Source organism: Megascapheus bottae, chromosome 15 (assembly GCF_031878675.1).
Source record: "Megascapheus bottae isolate mThoBot1 chromosome 15, mThoBot2.hap1, whole genome shotgun sequence".
Taxonomy (NCBI): Eukaryota; Metazoa; Chordata; class Mammalia; order Rodentia; family Geomyidae; genus Megascapheus; species Megascapheus bottae.
The window spans coordinates 40,782,161-40,808,656 of record NC_143523.1 but is presented as its reverse complement, the minus strand read 5'-3'; the positions used below and the strand labels follow the sequence as shown (position 1 = coordinate 40,808,656).

Here is a 26,496-nt window from a genome sequence, read left to right as displayed (position 1 = left end):
AGTGTTGTTCCCACCATTACAAAAGTGTACTAAGTTACAATTAAAATGACAGTCTTTGTATAGTTATGGAAGTTCTCAAAATAGAATGCACTGAAACAGATCAAATGCTTGCAAAACTATGACACTTTGTTGTCATTGATTTGGACAACAAATTAAAAATCCCAGTGGATTAAAAGTGTAAATGCACTTTTAACATCATAATAGACAAAACGTATGCAATCTTTCAATGATAGTAAGAGTGAGAAAAAAAAACCTCAAGGAAATACCTTGGATTGTTACAGTAATGAACATAAAAAGACCCCATTAAAAATGAGATTCCATTTTTCATCATCTTCAGGGTAAGAAACTTTTTGCCATTTAACACAGTAATTTGTGTGTGCAGTTCATCTTGATCTGTTCATCCCATCAATATCTTCACCTCCCATCCACACCATTCATACTCCTTTTGACCACCCTAAGCAGGTTCCTGGTACTCATCATATTAGGCTTTGATGACTTAACATTCTGCAAAGATTCTATTATACTTCAGTTAATACATTTATAACCACTTGGGTGACACCAAAGTCTCAATTCCAAATTGATCATCACTTTCTGTTTTCAATGATGAGGTCAACGATACTTCTCTTGATCTGGCTTACTTCACTTAACATAATCCTCTCCTAATTTTTCTATTTCCTTACAAACAATTCAACGTCTTTTTTTCTGATAGATGAGTGAAGGAAGGAGTGGGGTGGGAGAGGTGGGTGAGAATGTTGGATGGGGTGATATTGACTAATGGGTACTGTATTCATAAACTGTTCTGATGTATGACAACTTCATTTTGCAAATAGCTGAAGAAAATGAAACTTTTATGATTACAAAATCAAACATTTTTTAAAAATTTATATGGTAATAGAATATTCTAAATAATACTGAAATGCACATGGACATTACATTACATTATTAGCAAGCATTTATAATAAAGGGGTATGAATGGAAGAGTGACTCATTGAGATACACAGTTTGCAGAAATGAACACGTTATAAAATTGCTTGTATAACTAACACACAATTAAGAGTGTATAATGCTAACATTTAACAGAATGGCAAAAATGTGAAGAACACACACACACACCACACATATATATAGATATAGATATAGATAGATACATAGATACATAGATAGATAGATACAAATTAAATATTCCAGATAAAGAATGCACAAATGATTTAAGCAGACGATATACTAATTTTCCCCTGAACAGTAACATAAATATCGAAAAATATTTGACCTAAAATACAATGTAAAATAACTACTAGATGTGTGTATTATCACACAATCACAGAGGTAAAAAACATACGTAAATGTAATTTAATTTGACAACATATATAAACTAAAAACCTTTATACATTTTGATCTTTGCATCCTTTCCATCTGTATCAGTATTATATAATCAGGGAATCAGGGAATAATCTAAAATGGGAATGTTTCCTATAAACTAATGACAGAATCATTCAAAATAGTAGGCTACTTATAATGATAGAACTAATAATGAACTATATGAAGTTGAGTCTCCTGAAAATGAGACATAACTTTTATAAAGAATACTTTATATCTGGCAAATATAACTGTAACCCCTCTATATATTACCCTGACAATAAAAATAAAATAGAATACTTTAGGAAGTATAAGATATATAATGAAGAAAAAAATAATCTGAAATAAAAGTTATAATATTATGTGTGTTTGTGTATGTATGTTCCGTGGTTATTTCTCCTTTGTTTTGTTCTCCTTTTTTGTTTAGTATCAATATCCTTCTATTTGTTTTTTTGTTGATACCAGAGCAGGCAGGTGAACCTCATTTTCATCTGTTTTCTTGGTTATTTTGAGGTACAATCCTAGTGTTTGGTTTGCCATGCGGGGACCATAACCCACTACATTTATATTTCCATCCATGGCTGGGGCAGTAGACAGTTGCCAACACAACTCAACTTTATCTGCTGAGATTGTCTCATTAACTTGTTTTTAGAAGCTGTTCTAGAATTGTAATCTATCTAAATTTAGTCCCGCATATACCTGGTGAAAGCTGTGTACCACCATACTTAGCTATTAGTTTAGAAGGGAGCCTCACAAATTTGCTACCAGGATTAAACTTAAATTGTGATAACCCTGATCACAATTTCCTAAGTAGACAAGATGACAGGCATGAGTCACTATGTCCAGCCCAGAATTTTTCTTTGAGAGAAGAGTATTGGAGATGAACTCAGGTCCTAGTAAATGATAGACTGGCACTGTGTTCTTAGTTTGGAGATTGAGTCTAGCCAATTTTTCTGCTCAGGCTGACTTCAAAATGGGATCCTCTGAATCTCAGACTTTCATGTATCTGTGATTAAAGGCATGATCCATTGGTCTCTTAGCTCTGTAATTCTTCTTCATGAAAGAACTGAGTTTTACATTGTATTCCTTTGAAAGAAAATCTAGTTTTCAAAGACAGTGGGCCATAATAATTCAAGTTTTATTGGAAAATAAGTAAATTAAATTTATTATGCATTATGCATATAATTTCCTAATAAATGCCTTTAGATATCATGTTCTAGTTTTTCATCTTAAGCTCTTGCCAACTTTTCCAACCATAGCCTATAGCTGCCAAATATCTTCTCATGATTTTCTTTGCTATATACAGAATAATTGAGAAGAAATTTAATTGAAAAAAAAGTAATTTGAGCTAAATTTTATACAATGAATAATTCATTTTTATCTATATTATACATTTTTATCTGTATTCATTTGAAAAAACATTTAATGTCTTTGTCTTTTCCTCCCTCTCTTTCTCTGTTTCTCCATATTCATACTTGCATTTTCCTGTAAGTAAATACATACATTTCTAAAATAGACATATTTAAAATAAATATATGACTGTGCATAAAAATTAAAATTATAACACAGTGGTCTTAAATAAAAGATTATGTTTTAGTGGTTAGATTGCAATTTTAACACTTTAATAATTTATTAATGATCTCTGACATATATTTATACATATACACTTATATGTATGCATCAGAGATCATCAATACATTTATAATTTGCTTGTAAGATGGCCTTAGGACAGGGACCATTGAGTAAATTTAAGTGACTCTCTACAAACATTCCCCCAAATAAAGAGCAGATCAGAGCACATATACAAAAGATTTTTATGATGCTAGATTTCAACCTTTCTGAGATACATGAAATAATAAATATTTCCAATTATGTTATATAATAAGCATGTGACATTGCAACAGAATTGCTGCTGTTACTCCAAATAGCCATATGTTTATTGGTTTAGGTGGCAGGGTATAAGAAAATTAAAAAATACTCTACGGAGAAGACATATGTGAAGCTACAATAAACTGAACAAGGAAACTTGAACCACAAGAAGAACACTTGATAGTCAGCACTAAAATACTGACCCAGATTTGGGCCTTGGCATTTTATAGTACTGAGAATGGTATGGAAAGGATATGAGACAGAATATGTAGTTAGAGGGAAAAGAAAATGCAGAACTGGAGACACTAGAGGTATTGCAGGGTTTAGAAATACTAAGCATGTCAGAGAAATAAAAGATTCATTGTATGTACCACCTGTGCCTTCCCCCACCTCCACCATTTGAAGTACCATCTAGGGAATGGAGACTCATGGAAGGAAGAGAATGTTCCTTCACCTAAAATTCCAGGGAGAGAGATCTATCCCACTGTATGCAGAATGACCCTGAGGAGATGTAGAAACACAATCAACACAACTGGTCAGATGCAACCCCTACAACAAATACAAACAAGAAAATTAACCTATTCCTACTTCACACTGAAGTGAATTTTAAAAGTTGGAAGTTTGATATGTATAAATTTCTATGTCCAAAGCTTTTCATAGATATATTTTAAAATCAATTATCAGAAAAACAAAAATTAAGAGAAAAAAGCTATTTCCAGAATATACAACAATAACAATGAAAGAAAAAAAACAATAATAATGAAGAAAAAACATGTTAAAAAATGTCAAATTTCCAAATAAGTCAATTTTAAAACTGTTAACAAGGATTAGACTCAAATAAAAATTCATAGGTAACATTAACAGATATTCAGAAGAAACTGTGATATAGACAATGGCTGGGAGATAAAGGCAAGGAGTTTAAAAGGTGGCGACATGGGCTGGGAGTTTGGCCTAGTGGTTAAAGTGCTTGCCTAGCATGCATGAAGACCTGGGTTCGATTCCTCGGTACCACATACATAGAAAAAAAAAAAGCCGGAAGTGGTGCTGAGGCTCAAGTGGTAGAGCTGTAACCTTGAGAGAGTCCAAGGACAGTGCTCAGGCCCTGAGCTCAAGCCCAGAATTGGCAAAAAAATAAAAAAATAAAAAAATAAAAGGTGGAGACATGAAGATGATATAAATATGTATTCAGATGCTTTAAAAAATAAAAATAATATTAAAAATATAGTTCAACAAAGTTTCCCAGATGAAACTAAACATAAATTTATATCATCTAATTCTTAATAAGAAACTAGGAAATTTCATTTAGAACAATCAATATAAAACATAAAGTCTTAATTATTTACTTATGTTACAGAATATTCAAATCTGTACACTTGTATGAGTTGGACAGGTAAAACCGCCTTTCAATAGGCATTTTATCTTCTCAATATTTATAATAAAATGATTTATGATTACTCTATACAAAAAACAGCAAGGGAAAATACTATTTATTATTTTTTAAAGAAATTAATACATGGGAGTGATTGTTATGTAATGCCTAATGTCTTCCATTGATTGGGTAATGCCTTCAGTGGCATATGATAAGATGTAGAGTCAAAAGTAGACTAGTACCTTTGGTAGAGAAACATCAGAAATCATTAAAAGGTAGTCAGTCCATTGCAAATGTATAGTTTTTCACACACTTTGAAACCTAACATATTTATTAGGGAGTATTGAACAGATTTTCCTTTTCCGTATTAAGGACTAACAACTGAGTTAGACTTACCTAAAATTCTAAGGTCGTAATGAATTCGCAGGAGAATTGGAGTTAGGAGAGAAGTTATGCTAAAATTACACAGATATGGTGAAGAGTGGAATGGTTAGAGCATGTCACCTCACAGAGCATGTGATTGGACTTGTTTAAAGTTTTCCCAGCTCTGTCTGTCACTCTCTTAAAGGAATTAAAATCTTAGTGTCAACATACTTTTAATCTGATTGGATCTGATTCTGCTACTTCAGCAACTTTGATGTTATTGCGTGTTAAAAGAGAATTTACATATCCACATAATGAGATCTCTTAGAAAACGGGCATATCTCATGTTTTGCAAAACCTAGACACTCAGCGTTCTCACAACCTACACATGTCACTGACAATGCTATTCAACAATCAGGATAGTAGTGTCCTGGAGCTAAGGGAAAGATATAGCAACAAAGTTGAAATTTAGAGTCATAATCGACCATGCCTAAACTGATTCCAGAGTCAGCTAAATTTCAGGTTATATAAACTGGTATAAATCTACAATTGTTTTGAAGTGGGTGGAACTTTGTTATTTTCCTCTTTTCTAGACTTCCAATTTTACACTAAGTTATTTGTTTCCTAACATTGTAAGATTTTCTAATAGATATATGCTATTTCTTAGTTCTAGATCAATACTATTTCCCTTATTGAAGGTATTTAGCTGTTTGTAGTCAAGTCCATAAAACTGGGAACACAGACATAGGTGGCAATGTAGTATGAGCCCAGAGTCATCCACATATAAATATATGTCCTTCATGTAGTTAAGTGGCCAGATGGTTAAAATAATGGCAAGAAAATAGTGCACTTTTTATGTTCTTTAAAGTAGTTCTAATGCTCCATTTTCTCATTTTCTTCAAATACCATTTTATTAATAAGGGGTAAATAGTAATAATAAGCTAAATTTGATGAGCTCTACTGTCACTTCCTTATTTTTATCCAAAACATACTTTGGTTGATTATTGTATTTTCTCTTTTGTTGCAAAAGGAATGGAGTTCAGGTAAATTGCTCATAAATGCATAAATGAAATTGTTTTTGAATTGACAATAGTCTATCTTCAGAGTGTTGGACTGGCAATATCTGTCTTCACCCTGTGCTAAATGCACAACAAGATCCAGCCTTTTCCCCAAGAGGAAAGCAAATGAGCACTTTAGAAAAAAACACTAGTATTTGTGTGATGTAGTGGGCTTCTAGCTGTAAATGTTAGGATATTTTAAAGAGGGGAAGTATAAGTGGAAAAGAGAGTTAACCGATAAGGAAAATATGAGTAAGTGAAGTTTACATCGCACTTTAAATGAGATGTGGGAGTTGATTTGTGAAGGCAGATGATATAAGTGAGAAAATCCACAAAAATGGACGCTATGATTCTGGGAACAAGTGAGATTTATGTAGAGGCTCTAAAAAAGTTCCATAAAGGAAGAAATTAAGATGTGAGTAAAGAAAGTGTTAGATTCTTTTTAAAGTCCTTTTAAAGCAGATGAGATATTTGGTGTATTAGTATTATTTTCACTAGTTATTAAAGAGCTTTCTATTCAACACATCAGTTTGTGGGTACAATGCATCTGTTTCAAGGTCACCTTATCATCATTCTCTCCCATCTCTCCCAAACCCACCCATCTTCTTACATTACTTGGTTGCATTTCCACAGATATACATGGGATCAAGATTTTGATGTTTATGGAGTAGATATAAGGAATTAGCCAAGAATTACAATCCTGTGAACGAAATTAGACTCACATAGTGAGATGGGATTTGCAAGTTTTGGTATGGACTTCAGAAGTCCCTAGGTAGTACTATACCAAAGATGAAAACAAATGAGATGTATAAAAATATGGTGTGGCCATTTCTGATCTTTTGTAGATATCCTTTGAACACAGATCATTGAAGCTTCTTTTAGCTTGAAGACATAGAACAGGTTTTATAATGTTGTTTATAAAATGGTATCTCTTTCCTAAAAATTTGAATACATCTTTCCCCTGTAACTTTTAGCAACCATGTGTATTGATATAGGAAGAAGAGAATTGTTCATATTTTGGTGACTTACAACTTTAATGATCACTATCCAGGTAATTGAACATGTGGGCAATCCTGAGATTTTTAAAATTTTATTTTTACATATATTTTAATTGTAATTAATAGAAGGGTTACATTATAGTCACCAGATAGAAAGTGCATTACTTCACAAACATAGATACCCTTTCTCATGTCTTGGTCCCCATTTCCCTCCCCCAACCCCTGCCCCTCATCTTGTTTTCTCCCCTTCCCTATCCGATTTCAAACAACCAAATATGCATATATACAATATATCAGATAACAAGGTGAAATACTGTAAAAATATGAGATAACCAAGGGACAGCAAAAGAGATGAGAGATAATCACTCATATGGCTTTTGTTTCTATATCCTGGAGGTCCTTTCATTTAGCGTCATCCTATATGGCCTTATGCATCTAGGTTTTGTTCTATTGTAAATCTCTGCTAGGAGAGCCCAAGGTTTCTACTGATTATGACAAATGAGGGAAACCATTGCGTCTATGTTCCTTTGAGTCTAGCTTACTTCGCTGAGATTTTAATAATATCCCCAAAATACTTCAGCCTAAAAAATAACAACTGGGAGTTTTTTGCTCTTGCCATATGCACAATAAGCATGAGAATAAAACAATGTTTTACTTTATTTTGATTAGTTATTCAAGAACAAAGTTATGTGCCTCAATATGTGCAAAAGCTGAAACTAACTAATATGCAGAATCACAACCAGCATCTTCATCTTTACATGTCTATAAGATCTCATCATGTTCTAAGAGCTTTGATCAGTCTCTTAGGTATGCCCATCTACCTTCAAATGAGTAAGCATTTTGGCAGTGTATCTTTTTATCTATATCCTATTGCAGTCATATGGCTTTACCTGAACTCTGGAGGAGTCTGTGTGTGTCAATAACTGTGAATCACTGTTTTGAATAAGAAGAACCTGAGATCTCACTGAACACTGGAGAAAAGTACTTTGATGTTTGAACTCTGCAAGAGGAGTGTACACAATGAAACTCATGAAGGAGCTTATTCCTTGTAGGAAAAGAGTTGTAGACGCTGTCTCAGAATGATGATGTATGAAGAACTAGATTGAGAGGGGAAAGACAATAGGGAGTCTGCCAGGCCTACCTCCCGCTGGAACAAGGTTAATATTGATGAGATATTTTTCCCTGCACTTGACTGACAGATGGAATAAAAGATAAGCATGTTGAGAGACGAGAACTCTCTTAAGCTCATTATCCAAGTAGCAACTAAAAATTAAACCTTTTGTTAGCATTGTCGGAATATATAAAAATTTGTTGTTTATCTGTGTGTTTACTATGTAAGAAAAACTTGGGCACATAGCTTTTTTTTGCTTTCTGAGGTGAGATTTTTTTTAATTAAAGAACTTATTAACATTGATTTTTACATCATATTTCAATTTGTTCATTTATTCTTATTCATTCTTTTTTTAATCTTTTCTTTTTTGGTACTGGGGATTGAAACCAGGACATCACACTGCTAGGCAAGCGCTTTGCCACTGAGCTACATCCCAGCCCTTTTACATAATATTTCAAATGATGTGTTTAACAAACAAGTATTCGAGAAGAGAATTTCTGTATACAATCACTGGCACTTAGATTTTAGAACATAATCAAAATTAGGCTAAGGGTTTGTAAATCATAGATACATATTGATCTATGTCATAAAACATTATGTCTATAGAGTCATGTTTTTATGTCTATGTAGTTGTGTTTATATTTCCCATCCCATTTCCCATGTCCATAGCATTGGGTATGCAAATATTGAGTCCTCGCTCTTGTACTGTTTGGATCTAATAACCACATATTAAAGATACTATGCGCCTTTTGTTCCTTTGCTCTTGACTTGTCTCACTCAACGTGATTCGCTCTAGATTCATCCACTTCCCTGCAAATACCATTATTTTATCTTGTCTGTTGGCTATGTAGAATTCCGTTGTATATGTATACCACATTTTCTGTATCCATTCATCTGCAGTAGGGCATTGGATTGTTTCCATCGCGTGGCTATTGTGAATAGTGTAGAGATAAACATAGCTGAGCAGGTGTCCTTATCATATCTTGGGTTATGATTGTCAGGGTAGATGCCCAGAAGTGGTATGGCGGGATCGTAGGGAAGGTCAATTTTCAGTTCTTTAATAAACCTTCATACTGCTTTCCAGAGTGGCTTAACTAGTTTACAATCCTACCAGCAGTGCAGTATGGTTCCTTTTTCTCCACAACCCCGCCAGCATCTGTCATTGTCTGAGTTCAAAATCTTGGCCATTCTTGTTGGGGTAAGGTGGTATCTTAGGGTTGTTTTTATTTGCATTTCCTTTATGACCATGGATGATGAACATTTTCTCATATGCTTTTCTGCCATTTTAATCTCTTCTTTTGATAAGTCTCTCTTTAGTTCCCTTGCCCATTTAGTGAATGGTTTATTGGGTTTGAGGGGAATAATTTCTTGAGTTCCCTGAAGATAATGGATATTAAACATTTGTCTGATGTATTATTGGTAAATATCTTTTCCCAGTTTGTTGTCTGTCTCTCTACTTTTGTGACTATGCTTTTATCTGTGCAGAAACTTTTTTATTTTTACGTAGTCCCATTTATTGAGTCTCTCACTGAAGTGAGATATTTTTATTCTAATCAGTATTTATAACAACATTTAAATGTCACAGACTTCAAGACAAAGGGAACTACCTGAGGGATTACTACTGTAACCCTTCTATACATCACTCCAATAATAAAATAAAAATGGGAACAAGAAGTGTTTGTATTATGAATATATTTTTAAAGAATCTAGTTCTTTTTTTCAGAGTAATAACTAATGCTTTGCTTGTAAAGATACTGAAATGTGTTTCTGATACATATAGTGAAGATATACAATTATCTGGCAAATAATTTTAAATTTATGAAATACATAGACTTATCTAAAATTTTGAAAACACCAATAAGAATGTTGCCTAGTGGTAAAGTGCTTGCCTCACATGCATGAAGCCCTAGGTTCAATTTCTTAATACCACATACACAGAAAAACCAGAAGTGATGTTGTGGCTCAAGTGGGAGAGCACTAGCCTTGAGAAAGCTCAGGGACAGAACTCAGGCCCTGAGTTCAAGTCCCAGGATTGGTTATAGAACAAGTTCAAATAAACCAAATTGTCGGATCCTTCTATGTATAAATTTAAAGAAATGTTGAAATCAACATGAATTCATATTAGAGAAAGTCAAAAGTATTTATTAGTTTCATTATACTTCCTGTTACTGAGAAGAACTAGATTTTTGGAAAATAATAGGTGTCATAGCATATTTGTGAATTATTCTCACTGAGGAAATTATTGGAGTTGTTAGATCCAAAGAGCATCTTTTGTTAAAAAGAAAAAAAGCAAAAAAAATCTATACACTGGATATTACAATCTATTTAAAAATTTAAGATATTGTAATATCAAATCTCATTTAGCCTGATTTTCTTAATAAATTAAAGATTGAGTTTTATATTTTTCTTACAGCAATTTTAATAAAGGCAGAATTTCCAGCAATGGTAATGTGTCATAGTTATTCCATGCCATCCTTTTGAAAACTAACACTCTATCACTTGACTTTATACAAACTATAGTTCTAGGTCACTACTATTTTTACTTTGTTTCCTTTCTTCAGATTCAGTGTAATCCTAGGAGATAAGATACCTACCTTCTTTCTCAGTATGAAAACACAGAAGTTTAACTTAATGTTTACCACAATTCTGTCATCTCCTCTGGAGCAAAATGCACAATAATAACAAAATCAAATCCATGAATCCTTCTTATATGGAATATTTTAAAGGGAAATCTCATAAAGACATCATGAGGGAGCCCAAATAGAAGTGAATATATTAGATGTATTTCTTCACAGAGTAATTTGATGCTATATTTTTGTTTAGTAGATGTGTATTTTATGGTCTAACCTTAGATGGCAATTTAAGAGTAAGGAGTGAATCCATACAGAAAGTTTGCAGAATAAGTCATTTCAGCATATATTAATATTCACATCAGTGTATGGCCTAGGTAAATAAAGTTTTATAATACAACATGAATATATCTTGAAACCAACTCCTATTTCTTCTTGATGTGTAGTAATTTGGTTTTTTAGCAGATTTTGGGGATCCAGAGAAACCACAAGCTCTGCATTTCTTTTTACCTGCTATAAATAAATTAGTCTCTCATTGAATTTCTTCACTTAAATATAAAGTATTGTACTTGTTTGTAATCTGCAGAGTGCTACCATGTATTTGTCTCATTATTTTGCAGTAAATGATGGTTTGGAAATCCAATACACTTTTATCCATTCCTGATTATGTTACTAAGTATTTTGGGGTATTGATGCATCATTCAGCTTCTCTCATTGTCAGATGGGTTTTTTCATAATAAAGTGACAAAAGATAATTCCACTTTATAAATCCACTTGTTATTGTTTTATAAATAACCCATATTAAAAAGTGCCTAGTGAAGAGTAGAAACTCAGTAAGTGGTAACTTCTGCATACAAATGATTTTAAATTCTCTACAGAGTCATGGGGTGAAATGAATGAAATAAGAGATGATCATAATAAGCAAACCATGTTAGGTCTGGAAGAAAAGAAGTCAAAGGCTACATTTCCCTCATATAGAGATGCTAGACCTAAAAGATAAATACTGAATATATATTATATATATAACACTCGATAGTACTTGATAGTACTCGATAGTACTTCCGCATAGTGCTGAATAAGGCTTCTTTGTATTTGTAAATCTAGCTTTATAAAACATGAAGACAATGGTCTTATTTTCTTTGGCACATTCCCTAATTACTGGCTCAAGTATTCCTTGAGGTCTTCCTGATACAAAATACTTGGTTAGCAAGGGCAGATTGAAGCAGTGTGAGAGCCTGTTTTTCCAGCTGGCTAACATGTGTTTGATGTTTAATAATAAATAGTGGCTGACCTCAGCCGCACAACACACATAGTATTGGGGTACTTAAGGAGATTGCAACCCATAAAGAAAACAGAGTCTCTCAGATTTGTAATGGAATACTGAGAGGTGTCAAAGTGAGTCACATCACAGGAATGTTAGCCACTCTGACAGCATGCAGGATATCTGTCCATGGTGCTCTCTTCCCTATTTTTTTTCCTTGTATAATGAAACAGTGCTCCAATGCCAGTGGGGAACTTGTGTTCTTCTAGTACATCAATAGAAACAGGCATTGTATATTTCAAATACAGCTCATTTGTTATTGCCAGGGGCAGGTACTAAATTATAGTCACTCTTGATAAAAGCAAAGCACATTTATTTAATGTGGCTGCATCCAACATTAATCTAAGGAAAGGCATGCATGTCCCATGGGAGTTTTTAATCATTGTATCAGTGAATGTTAACTTCAGAGACAATATGTGTCTATTATTTTCAAATTTAAACATTCTTAAATTACTGTTTATAACTTCCTTATTCTATCAAATAGGCAAGTGCTTTGAAATTTGAAAGATAATGTTCTAATATATTTTCAAGTAATTTGTTTTTTGTTTATTTTTAGCCTTTATGTCCCTTTTTATATCATAATTAACTTATTTCTCTCTCTCTCTTAGATTACTTTCTGTTCTTAGTTTTGTTTTGTTTCAGAAATCTCCAGATGGTTATTTTCTGTAGCCTTCCAAGGAAATTGTTAACACACCTTCTGGTATCTTTTATTATTTTTCTGTAATTTTCTACTCTCAAGGTGAATAGATTGAATCTGTTACCTTCTTTATCTTTTCTTTTCTATAGTTTGTTTCTCTTATATTGTCTTTTTGAAATCCCTTTTCACTATCCACTATTCTTTCCATTTTTATTTGCTTCTAATTTTCCTTCTAACACTTGCCTGTGTCCTTTGGCCCTTTTGTTTTGTCAATGTCTCACGAGGATCCTATCTCTTTATTCTGCTTGTTTAGAAACGAGTGGCTTTTACCATCTCTTGCCATCCTGTCTTTAGAATTATAAATCCCTATCACTCCTTTCCCCAACATTGCTCATTCTTACTTGTTATGTAATTCTCTCTTTTGCCTGAAACAGAGAATTGAAGGTAGCATTTCACAGAACTGGCATTTTCAGTGTTTCCTAGGCAAGAATGATAAATGACGAATTAATAAATCTCTATCAGTGTTGAAGTACACAGATATTAGGAATCCTGTTGTGATAAAATTTTTAGGGGGAAAGGAATGAAGTATGATAAAGGAAATGAGACAGATTTGAATGTGGAGTGGCTTGTGTAGAAATGGAAAAATGATATTCCTCCTCCTTCCTCTGAATAACTAATATAAGCTAAAATAAGAAAAAATAGTAAATACTCCAATGAGAATTAATGCAGGGATTTTTAGAATGCCTACAGGATGTGATATGAGTTGAGAGAGAGTGGCAAAAAGCACAATGATTTTCTGAGTTATGTAAAGCTGCTTATAATACACAGAGGAGAAATCAGTAGGAAAATAATAAAAAGAGCAAATTTGAAAACAATTTAAATGCATACATTGAAAAGAACACATTGCTGACTAGACATAAGGATGAAGGAGAGAATAATTCTAGGGATATGCATTTTAGTGATTAGGTGGAGGTGATGTTCAAGCCTAAGAAAGAGAACATGGCTAAGGAAATAGCTTCTCTGCTCTTTCTCTCTCACGGTTCTTCCAATAATATTTAAAACTTGGATTTTCTAAAGTGCACTATAATTTGAAAGCTCTCATAGATCCATTACTTAATTCAATCTTCCCAAGAATCCTCTGAAATTGACTGAGCAGGTAGTTTATATACAATTTTCAGATAAGAGTACGGAAATCTTCCTCACGTATGAAAAAGGTTTTAGTGACAATGGGGAGGCCATTGAAATGTTGATTTTTTTTTCAGTGAGACAATCTTGTCCTAGTATGGGAATCAGGCTAGATAGCTTTCCTCCTTTTATTAGGAGGTTATTAACTAGTTTAGATTAAACTTTAATGAACGTATTTATATGTTTGTACGGTTTTGAATGTCATGTTTAATATATATATATATATATGTACACATTACATATAAACATTTAACATATTAGGGATCCCCAGATTGTTCCAAGTAACCTCTTCAGTCCCTGAACTGTTGTATTCCTGGCATAGATTTCATTTTAAAAGCAATGTGCAGATGAGATCGGGTGTGCTCAGAGATGGAAGTAGTCTATTTATAATCCTATACAGGGTTCTGTGCATGTGTGCTCAAATATATTAATGAAAATATGGTACATGGAGGAGTCCAGTGGTGTACTGACTTTGAGTGCCTACACTACAGTCTAACACAATGAGTACCAGGTAGCTGTAACATGTGTTGTGGAAGGTGATGTCGAGGTGGCTACAGATGAATGGAAACAGGAAAGGGTTGGCAAATGCAGCCATACCATTCAGTGTACATGTGTGAAAATGGAACCAGGTAACTTGAAAGGACAGGCGGATTTGGGAGAGATTGGGGCTCAGGGGATGAAGATGTGATATTGATTACACACAAACCTATATGTTGAATTGAAACTCCTTTATACAATTTTAAAGATAGTAAAACTACTTTAAAGTCTAAAAAATCCAGGATATAAGAATAGCTCAGAAACACATTTATACATAAATCAGAATGCTTTTTTAATTAGAAAGCCAAATAAATAAACAGATAAATAAATAAATAAATAAATAAATAAATAAATGCATTATGTAATGCTTTCTTAGGTGAACACACAGAGATTTGTCTTACCTCTTGGCTTCTCCTCCCCATTTTGTCCTATCATAGTTTTGCCCTATTCATCTTTTCTGTTGGACTGTTCTCTAGTTGTGGTCCTTCTAATAACCTGGTAAACTTTTCTGTAAAAAGCTATGTCTGAACAAATGATACCAAAGAAATAATTGTATGTTTACCCAAACCTTCTGAATACTGGAGGAATCTCTGTTCTAGCAGCAGTTAGCAACAGAGGGTAGAAAAGAGGCTAACAGTAGGCTCTTCTCTCTTCCATCCACATGGATTGATAATTAGAGAGGTGAACTGGCAAGATTCCAACATGAACTAACTCCCTTTGATGTGTTTGAATCCATTTTGCTTTTTTTTTTTTGAGTGGATGCCAGGGTGTGGTTTAATCTGCATCTCTACTTAGTGTGCATTGAGGAGCATCCCTCTTCACCTCTACTATTAAAGCCATCTCTCATCTTAAGGTTTAGGATCTGGATGAGAATTAATTAGAGGAATGGTGTGTTTATGCAGAAACAAATGGAAAAGAGAACATGCATGGAATTATGATTTGCAGAGGAATTTGGCAAAAACCTATAATTTCATAAAGTAATTGAAGAGACCTGTCAAAGGATATTTGGCAGCTTAAAGTCTTGGATTGAAAGTGAGTGTTAGTTCAGAATTATTCTGAATATTGTTTAATAAGATACATTTCTCAAATCCATGTTCTCAGAATAAGATTCTAGAAAATCAAGTCTTTCCAGTAGCAGTTATCTATTTCTATGTAGAATTTTCTTATATCATTCACATTGAATTGTTTAAATAATTGCAACTTTCCTGTAACTCTATTCATCACTCTGATAAATCTTTATAATATAGGTCAGACTGAATAATTCCCCTTTTAAACTTCTAGTTTCAGTCACATATGTAATGTGAATAGTTCTGGCCAAACTAAAGGAAGAATGTAGAATTCTTGTTCTCAGACTATATTTAGAGATGCCTGGAGATAAATTTAAACACATAATTTTTGCCCCTTCTGTGGACTTACTGAGTCTGAATGTCACCATGTAGCAATGAATAATATTTTTAGATTCCCAGTTGATTCTAGATTCCCACTTGATTCTTTTATAAGTTGTTTTGAACAATACCAACTTAAATGCATGCTTAATATTTAGAATTCATTAGAGAATATAATAATGTATACCACCCTTTTTGTAATATGCTGCCACTGTTGTGTGCATGAGTTAACACTAAATATACCACATGTTTTTATATCTATAAAATACTCTTGAGTATTTTACTCTACAGTACTGGGCATCAGGCAAAGATGTCTCAGTAAAACACTTAAAATTAGTTCACATTAGGGACCAGGACTTTGGCCTAGTGGTAGAGTGCTTGCCTAGCATGCTCGAAGACCCGGGTTTGATTCGTTAGTATCACATGCATAGAAAAAATCTGGAAGTGGTGCTGAGGCTCAAGTGGTAGAGCTCTAGCCTTGAGAAAGTCCAAGGACAGGGCTCAGGCCCTGAGGTAAAGATCAGGATTGACAAAAAGATTAGTTCACATTAAACTTCTAACTTTCCATATGGAATTTGATGTATGAGTAGGTAGATGAGTCTATGTTTGAATATAAAATCAAAGAGTACACACAAAATACATGGTGCATATATTTTTTACATTAGGTAAATTTTTCAATTGTTCTTAAGCCAATCTGGTTTTAGTTTGTGCAGATCCCCTATTGAAATGCACAGTGAGCAGTCTTACCTTGTTTATATATCCATTATATCCTTACACACTGAAACATAATCATTTTGAAATTTTCACTGTAAATGAGAATCTGTCTGAGACTAGGGGAATAAGAAAAATATGATATTGTTCCACCCTTTCGTGTTGGAAATGGAAACAGAAACAGGCATCTAAACATGTGTCAATATCATGCTCAAATACCTCACCTAAAAAGATTGAAGCATAAAGCACTCAAGGATTCTTACTGCAAATCTCATAGTTAGTATTATAAAGAGGAGGGTGTTATACCTACACTTTCTTCCCAAGGGATTATGAACTATATCTTGCTGATCTTTGATATAATTATTTAGATTAACTGCTCTGCCGTAGTACTATAAATTGTTCTTACTGTTGCTGTTGTTGTTTTGAAGTTGGTTTGTTTCAAATTGTCTTATTTTGTTTGTGTTGGAATTAGGGCTTGAACTAGGAGACCTGGATTCTATCCCTGACATGTTTTTGCTTAAGGCTGGCACTCTACCAATTGAGGCATACTTACATTTCCAGTTTTTTGTTCTTGTTTGTTTTAATTTTGTGTTGTGTTTGTGTGAGTCTCTCTCGCTCTCTCTGGTTAATTGGAGCTGTAAATCTCCTAGGCTGGCTTTGAATTGGGATCCCTCCATAGCCCCCTGAGTAGTAGGACAACAAATGTCAGCCACTCTCATCCAGCTGTTTCAAATTCTCTTTTTAAATTTTATTTTATGTTTTCCTTTTTATCCTTATTTTAAAATAATTATACAAAGGCACTGCCACTGAACACAATATATCTTGATCAATGTCAGGCCCTTTCAGCATTCTTCGAATCTTTTGAGATTAACATCCAAAGGAAGCTGGAAGTAAGTGAAAGGGTCTGGTTTGGGATTCTGTTTACTTCCTATATTTCCCTTTTCCTGCTCCCCCCTCCACTCTTTTCTATTTTATAGACCTTTAAAAATCCATTTTCCACTTATCCATCCATTTACCTGTATTGTTCACTTTGAAATATGTGACATGGTTATAAAGGTATAATTTTTTTTAAAAAAGAAAAACATTAACTGGGTACTGGTGATTCACATCTGTAATTCTAGCTACTCAGGAGGATCCCAGTTCAAAGCCAGCCCAGATAGGAAAGTCTATAAGTCTCATATCTCCAATTAACCAGACAACTGGAAGTGGAACTGTGGCACAAGGTGATAGAGTCATAGTCTTGATCATAAAGGAATCTCAGAACAGAGTCTAGGCCCTGAGTCTAAGCCCCAGATCTGGAAAAAAATAAGTAAAGAGAGGAACAATACACCTCCAAGGAAAATTTTAATTGTGAAATACTACTTATACTCAAACACAAAATCCCATGCCCCAAACACTACACACTTTTCACACAGGGGACATAAATTTGACTCTAAGCTGTTTAAGTAACTAAAGAGAGTGTTTTACCTAGTAAAATTGATTTGAAAAATAAAATGAAACGTTCAGGGAAGCCACAAGAGCTTCTGATCTGCAAGTGTGTGATTCATTTGGCATTTTTTTCAGCCAGCACTTTAGATTTTGTTTATGGATTGCATGTTTTCCTTTCATGAACTTTACTTGGTTAACTCAGATTCTTTTTTATTTGAATGAATAATATCTAGGCCACAGAAAATTAATAGTGTCTATTAAAAGAGTTTTCTGGAATGCTCACACTGCACAAATAAGTATTTTATAAGTGGCATAAAACTATCAAGTAGTCAAAATAACGTTTCATTTGAGATTCTGCAAATGAAGGTAGAGTAGAAGCTAGTGCTTTGGGTCATCTAAAAAAACAGGCCATTTTCTCATCACTGATCACTGGTTACTGCTTCCATTACTGTAGTTAGGAGAAAAAAAAAACAAAAAAAAACAAGGAATGGCACTGGATATAGAACTAGGTTTCTTCACAGGCCAACAATAGGAAACATTATGTTGTTTGCCTTTTCAGATAGTAAGGTATAACATAGATGGGTGACAAACTGAAAGGAGAGGGATGGTGTGGACTACGTCACAGTACTGGCCAGTATCTACTGCCTAACCTTTAATAATTTCACATGATGTGTCAGGTGGATAGTTTAATGCCTTCTAAATTTGAAAACATCAGTTGTTATTCACCGTAGGTACAATTATGACTAATGGAAATAGAACAATTTCAAATCACTGTCACACTGTCTAATTTGATTATCCAAATCACCTGCAAGAGGATTAAAAAGAAAAAAAACTACAAATAATTTAGTGTGAATGTCCATATTGTAAAGCATGTTCTAATTACCAAATTATTTAAGTAAATTCTATGAGTAATGTACTATTATTTATTTATTTGTTTGTTTGTTTGTTTATTTATTTATTTATTTATTTTGCCAGTCCTGGGATTGAGCTCAGGGCTTGAGCACTGTCCTTGGACTTTCTCAGGGTTAGACCTCTAACAGTTGAGCCTCAGCGTCACTTCTGGCTTTTTTCTATGTATGTGGTATCAAGGAATCGAACCTGTGTCTTCGTGCATGCTAGGCAAGCACTCTACCACTATGCCAAACTCCCGGCCCAGCACTGTTATTTTTGTACAGGGACTACGCTGGGGCATGGAGAAAAATATATCCATAAACCAGTGTTTCCATGTAATAGATGGAATTTGGTTCTGTTATTGTTTTTGTGCTGGATCTGTGGCCTGAACTCAGAGTCTGGCTTCTTTTGGCTTGACTTACTTGCACATAGCTGCCTCAACCAATTCAGCCACATTTTTTTTATATTTAAGCACAGCTGGAGTCTCACCCACTTTTCTGTCTGTGCTAAATTCAAACCATGATCCTTCAGGAGTCACTAAGGTTTCAAGTGTAAGGTCTGTACTACATTATTGGTTGAACATGACTACAAGCCATTTGGCTCTAGATTCTAACCCCAGCTTTCATTACTAAGTGACAAGAGGATTAATCCAATGGGATTAACACAATAAAATCGTGTAGTCTTATGAGCCCTAACACTTATCTGCATACAACATGAAAAAAATATAGAAAAAAAGGATGTTAGTTTAGTAGAGCCAAAACTATAGGCTAACATGAAAGTTTAAATCAGTTAGTGACAGAAGTCAGTTATTTTCTGTTATAACCCTGCATAATAAGTACAAAGCAAAGCAGCACAGTTCTGACACTGTGTGTGTAGAAAGTGGAGGGGAGATTTTAAGCGAAACAAATATAAAATACACTAAAATCATGAGGCAGGGGAGGAAAATGTGGGGCTTATCAAGCCCAGACGTGGCTTTTTAATTAGAGTACAATGGGACCATCTCAGGCAAGATGTAAGAGAAAAATTAAAAAGCAGATATTTAGTAGAAGCTATCACAAGAATCCAAGGAAAACACAAGGTTCCCTAAGTGAAATTCCTCACTTTTATATGTTTTATCTTTCTGGCGATTTTAATAATTGGAAGTCAAATATTCAGCATAAATTTTTCGTGCATGTGTGTCTCATAGATTTTTTTTTTCTTAAAAGTTTGTCCTCATGGATAGGGTACTTGTAGCATGCACAAAGACCTGCGTTCGATTCCTCAGCACCACATACATAGAAAAAGCCACAACTGGTGCTGTGGCTCAATTGGCAGAGTGCTAGCTTTGAGGAAAACGCCCAAGGATAGTGTTCAGGCCCTAAATTCAAGCAAAAAGACTGGCACCAGAAAAAAAAATGTTTGGTCTCTTGATCTTTTTTATTTGTTTGTTTGGTATACTGTGTTTTGTTTTGTTTTTGTCAGTCTGGGCTTCAACTCAGAGTGTATGTACTGTCACAGAGCTCTCTTTCTCTAGGCTCGCACTCTACCATTTGAGCCAAAGATCTACTGTTGACTTTTTGGTATTTAAGCAGTGGTGAAATATCACAGACTTTCTGCCTTGTCTAGCTTTGAACCGCAGACAATACTAAGCCCTCAGCCTAATGAGTATCTAGGAATACAAGCATGAGATACTCTTGTCCAGCTTGATCTCTTGGTCTTAATTTTCTCCTTGTACCTCTCTATTGGGAAAAAAAAAATCTTTCAACTTCAGAATCATTTTTCTTATTCTTTAAATGTTTTTATTTTCTCCAAGCATTTTATAGATACAGATACACAGTCTTTCTAAATCCATTTAGCAACTCTGGTATTGAGAATTTTGTGTGAGTTTATTTCAGATAGTTTGATTTCCCTGGGACAATTTCTGCTTCCTGAAAGATTTCTTTCTCGGCTGTTTGTTTCTTATCCAGGTGGAAAATTACCCTTGCATATGTGGTAATTTTTAGATTGCTGTGGAAAATTATGCCTATAATCCTATCTGCTCGGGAGGTTGAACATGGAGCTCTGCTCAGTGTTATCCCATGCAGACACTCTGACTGTGAAGTCCAATCAACCTGCAAAAGTAGAACCCTGCCTTAATTGGTAGAACACTGACCTTGAGCAAGAAAGCCCAGCCAGAGGACCAGGCCTTGAGTTCAAGCCCCAGTACCAACACACACACACACACACACACACACACACACACACACACACACACACACACACACACACACACTAATGAGTCAAATAGCTTTGAGACTCTGTGCACCAGTCATGTCTCTCTCTCACTTGACAAGGGATGAGTGGGAAGAATATGTAGAATTTAAAGTGCTTTTATATAAGATGTCAGCTTTTATGTTAGCAGTTAGAGAATTCGAATGTACTTTCAGATCATTTAAAAAAACAACAATACATCCATCTTTCAGTCTGAATGGGAAGTGTTTGCCTCTTAATGTTCTGTGAGTCAGGGGAGAGGAGATACTGGAAAGGAATGAGTAGGAAAGGAATTGATGATTGATTGGTGAAGAGCCTATTGTTTGTCATTTCACTAAGGGCCCAGTCTGAAGCCTATGCAAGGTGGAAAACTGAGTCTTCCATTGCTGTGAATCATGAGTCATCACCAGATGATGGGATATATGTTCTTACTTTTTGAAATCTGCATTGTTATTATAAATGTGATAAATTAAGTCAGGTAACAGCACATTCCTTTTTAGATAATGTCATTCTTTACCTTGCATTCCAAGTTCATCCCCCCATTCCCATTTATAAGTTTTAGAGTTCATTTTCGACATAGTGTCCAGTGAGTACCATTGCATTGCTTCACCCTTTGTTCCTACATTTCTGAGCTTCTCCTTCTACTCCCAAAGACATAAAAATGAACAAACAGACTGAAAGGGAAAGGATGGAAGGAAGGAAGGAAGGAAGGAAGGAAGGAAGGAAGGAAGGAAGGAAGTCAGTTCTCTGTATTCTACAAGTAACAATAGTAAGCATGGCTGAATAAGATGGAAGCATTAACAAAACAAAAAGAGCACCTCTCTGGCACAGCCAGGAAGAAGGTATTGTTTCTTGAGATACTACAGGGCTTTGGATGGTAATACTGTGTTCAATCATTTTGCTGTCTTTAATAATTTCTCCATTGTGGATTTTCAGTTGTTAACAGATGCCTATTATAACAAATATTAATATATATATAAAGCAAATATTAATGTATTCTCCTTAATGAAATGATTTCTAAATTATGACTAGCTCCTAGAAGGTATAATTATCTTATGTGTTAATTATAAGATTCGATATAATTTTGATTCTACAGTTTACAAATTTAGAAATAGAAGCTCAGAGAACGTTAAGGTAAAAATATAACAAGCTAAATTCTATGATTTCCACAGTGTGAAATAAAGATTTCTGTATACTTATTTTAATTTTTTTTTTGCCAGTCCTGGGCTTGAGCTGAGGGCATGAACCCTGTCCTTGGACTTTATCAAGGCTAGCACTCTGCCACTTGAGCCTCAGCACCACTTCCAGCTTTTTGCTATGTATGAGGGGTACTGAAGAATCGAACCCGTGCATGCTAGACAAGCACTCTACCACTAGGCCAAACTCTGGGCTTATTTTAATCTTTTGTATTTAACCTTTATCAGCGTTCAAACTGAGGAAACAAAGCATAGCATTAACAAAGAAAATGATAGCAACTTAGAAATGCTAAATGGAGTCAGCATTAATGGGAGAACTCCATAATGTAACAGATACCATTTTCAGGTGTCTGAAAAGTCTGATTAGTAGAGCTTAATGTTGATTTGGCCGATTAAAATTCTGATTCTGCATTGTTGATATAATGACATACTCTTAGTGGGAAGTTTTGGAATTAAAGAGGATGAAGTAAACAACAATAATATTAATCTAGAGTAATTTTGCATAGCTTGGAGGTCAGCAGTATAATTAAAATTACTGAGAAAGATCAGATTAGTCAAATAGGATCAAACAAATTGCCAAAACTCATTCAATATATGCATACATATACACATAAGTATGTATATTGCAGTGGTGTGTGTGTGTGTGTGTGTGTGTGTGTGTGTGTGTGTGTGTGTGTGAGTATACTGGTCCTGCAGTTTGAACACAGTACTCAGTGGTCCTGGGAGCTGTCTCTGGGTTTTTCCCTCAAGACTGATACTTTTTGAGCCATAGCCCTATTTCTGGTGTGAATATGGGTACACAGTTACAACAATATGTACATGTGTGGTTCTAATGTTTGTGTCATCATTTGGAATGGTCAGGTAGAATCTTTTCTTGCAGATGACTTGTATCCTGTTGGAAATGCTTAGGTAGAAATGGCCTGTGTTTCTGTGGCTCTCTGTATTTCATTGATGAGTATTCCCTAAATCTGAGGTCCAGATAATACGTTGCATTTTACTAATGATAGCCTACAAAGGCACTGTAGCTGACATAAGTTGAATGCTTCTGCTTAGGATGGGTGAATTATTCCTGTATTATCATATCATGGATATGAGAAAGACAGTTGTGATGTTAAGAAACACAGAAGATTATATAAAAATCACATTTCTCCTGAACATATCCTGTCAGTATTTAAGGATAGGCAACGTTTGTGGAGGGATACAAAACAAGTGTGGTCATTTACATAAAATAGATCATTTCTGCCTTGAGCCATGTTTAGCACTGTTTTCCAAGAGAAGGGTGGGTATGTTGTTTTGATCACTTCTGCTGGTTTACAAGCTTCCCCTGTGACCCACAGAGTGTACATTTACAATTGGGCTTTGGTGAAATAACAGCTGGAGTTCCTGCAGCAAGGTTATTCTCTGCCAACTTAACTGGGCTGTATGGGTCTACATCTATGTCCTTGTCCTCATTAATCTAATGCTATAACCAAGATACCTCTTCCAATTTGCTTTGAAGGCTGGGTCCTGTTTGTAATGGTGAGCAAATGAAAAGATATGAATCAGAAATACATTCTTTTAAAAATATGAGACATTCAGGGGGAGGGGGGAAAGGAAATGGGGACCAAGACATGTGAAAGGGTATCAATGTATGGGAATTAATGCACCATTTATCTAGCAAATATCATGTAACCCTTCTATTAATTACAATAAAAAATATATTTTAAAAAAATATGAGACATTCATGCTGGGAGGATGGCCTAGGGGCAAAGTGCTTGCCTAGCATGCACAAAGCCCTGGGTTCAATTCCTTGGTTACCACATACACAGATTGGCTCAAGTGGTAGAGCAAAAGAAGCTCAGGACGGTGTCTAGGCCCTTAGTTCAAGCCCCAGAACTGGCATAATACATACGAGACATTCTTGTAATCTCAGCTTTGGCCTCTTAATCACACTAGTAATTGATATATTCAAGGAGATTCAAAGCTGGCATGACTAAACTTACTCTTTGAAAACCTGAGTGTAGCGATGTCCTTGCTAATTGTATGGATACAATCTGTAAATAAACAGCGACTCCTTTCTCCAGGCAATCTCACATGATGCTGAGTGGGGAGAGTTGTCTTCTGCCTTCTGTGTCAGATTCTCAGGTCTCTTACTCACAGTTTGCCATGTTCTCATCAAACTTACCTTTGTTGATGTCAACTATTCTATAGCTTAGATTTGTCTTTTGTATCCATATTTTATTTATGTCACCTAAACTACCATACCTCTTTGTTGTTGTTGTTGTTGCTCTCTTCCTCTTCCACCCCATCCTCCCTCTCCTCTTTCTTTTGTTGTTTGTCCTAGAGCTTGAACTCTCAGGGCTGGGTGATGTCCTTGAGCAATAGGTTAAGAGAAAAATTTAAAGAAAGGCTATCCAAAGAGGGAAGGAAGAAGTACAATTATCCCTTTTTAGCAGGTGGCATGATTCAGCTCCTCCCACATGCTACTAGAAATGATCAGAAACTGTGGCACAGAATCAGGGTATAAAGCCAATCCACAAAAATCAATAGCCTTTCTGCATGCCAACTATGAAAAAAATGGAGGCTAAAATCAGAAAAGCAACCTCATTTTCAATTGCCTCAAAAAACAAACAAACCAAAACCAAATATCCAGGAATTAGCCAAAGATGTGAAGGACTTCAATAGTCAACGCTTTAAACATTTAAAGAAGTAAATTGAAGACTTAAGGAAATGAAAGATTGTCCATGCTCCAGGATTGTAAGAATCATCACAATGACAATGACATTACAGTACTGCCCAAGGCAATTCAATGCAATATTAATCAAAATCCCAGCAACATTCTTTAAAGCAATAGAGAAAGCAATCCCAGAAATCTTGTAGGAAAACATTTGACATATTTTTGATAGTTATCATCAATTCCATATTGGTTAAAACAGGGGAGAAAAAAGAAGATGATTGACTGGAAATATCAAGGACTTTTTTTCATATATTTTTTATTGTATTTAATAGAAGGGTTACATGATATTTGCCAGATAGAAGGTACATTAATTCACATACATTGATACCCTTTAACATGTCTTGATCCCCATTTCCCTCCCCCTCAAGGACTTTTTTGAATCTCCAAAAATCAGAAAGCATCACATCCATAGCCACAACAAGAGATAGATAATGTAGAAAGGCTAGATTGGGGACCACTTGTACACATCCCTTTCTATACTAACCAATTTCAGGGACAGCAGAGATGTCGTTCCCATCCAACCCCAAAAGAACAATGAGACAGCACATATGAAGAAATACATACATAAATGAATAAATATAAACAATGTTTAAAGCTGGGCATGGTGGTTCACATGTGTAATCCTAGCTACTCAGGAAGCTGAGATCTGAGGGTCTCCATTCAAAGCCAGAACTGGCACTAAAAAGTCCTTGAGAATCTTATCTCCAATTAATCAACAGAAAACCAGAAGTGGAGCTGTGGCTCAAGGGGTAGGGTGGTAGCCTGGAACTGATGAGCTCAGGGACATCGCCCAGGCCCAGGGTTGAGTTCAAGTCCCATGACCCACAAAAATTAAGAAGTTTATAAACAAATGTACTTCCCACATTACCTTTGTAACTCTAAACCCCCTGCTCATTACCTCCTCAATAAAAATTAAAAGAATTAAAGGTAGAAAAAAGCAAAAGCAACAATTTTAAAGTTAATGCCTTATCCTTTATTAAATGTTACACTTTTAAAACATCAAGTGAAGTCAGGTGTTTAAATCTATTTTCACTGTCAATTTTTTTTGAGGCAAATAAAAATTAGTCTTTATATTGGAGGTTTTAATGCTGTAGGCGTAGAATAGCAAAATGGATCAGTGAGCTTATCTCTGCCAGAACATTTGTATTTCATGGCAGACAAAAAAATCTACATCCTTATATTGCATAACTTATTTCACAATCATAGCATGTATAGGTATGTGAAATTATAATAAGAAAAAAATCTTACCAAATGCTCAATTGTCCTCCAATTTTATCAATTTTCCCTCTTCTTTAATTAGAAGTATGAAATTAAACATTAGTATTTTATTATTTTAATATGTATAATTATGTTAAACAAATTAGTAAAATGTTTAATATTGATGTGTAATGTGTTTATAGATAATATTTGATAAGTATTAAATATAAATTATATTTTAACATTAAAATCTTTTAAATAATTTTCTGTAGTCTTTTGTTTATTTAAATTATCAGTACAGTGTCCCTGTACTTTTGTGGCATGAAATATATTAATGTGGAAACCTTGGAACCAAGTCAGGCATTATCA

The 26,496-nt window shown here is 34.5% G+C and overlaps 1 protein-coding gene across 1 annotated transcript in view; it reads left to right on the top strand.

Moving 5' to 3' along the window:
* Window positions 1–26,496, top strand: part of Ctnna3 (catenin alpha 3) — a 1,180,588-nt gene that overhangs the window by 1,097,612 nt on the left and 56,480 nt on the right. The window lies entirely within an intron of this gene.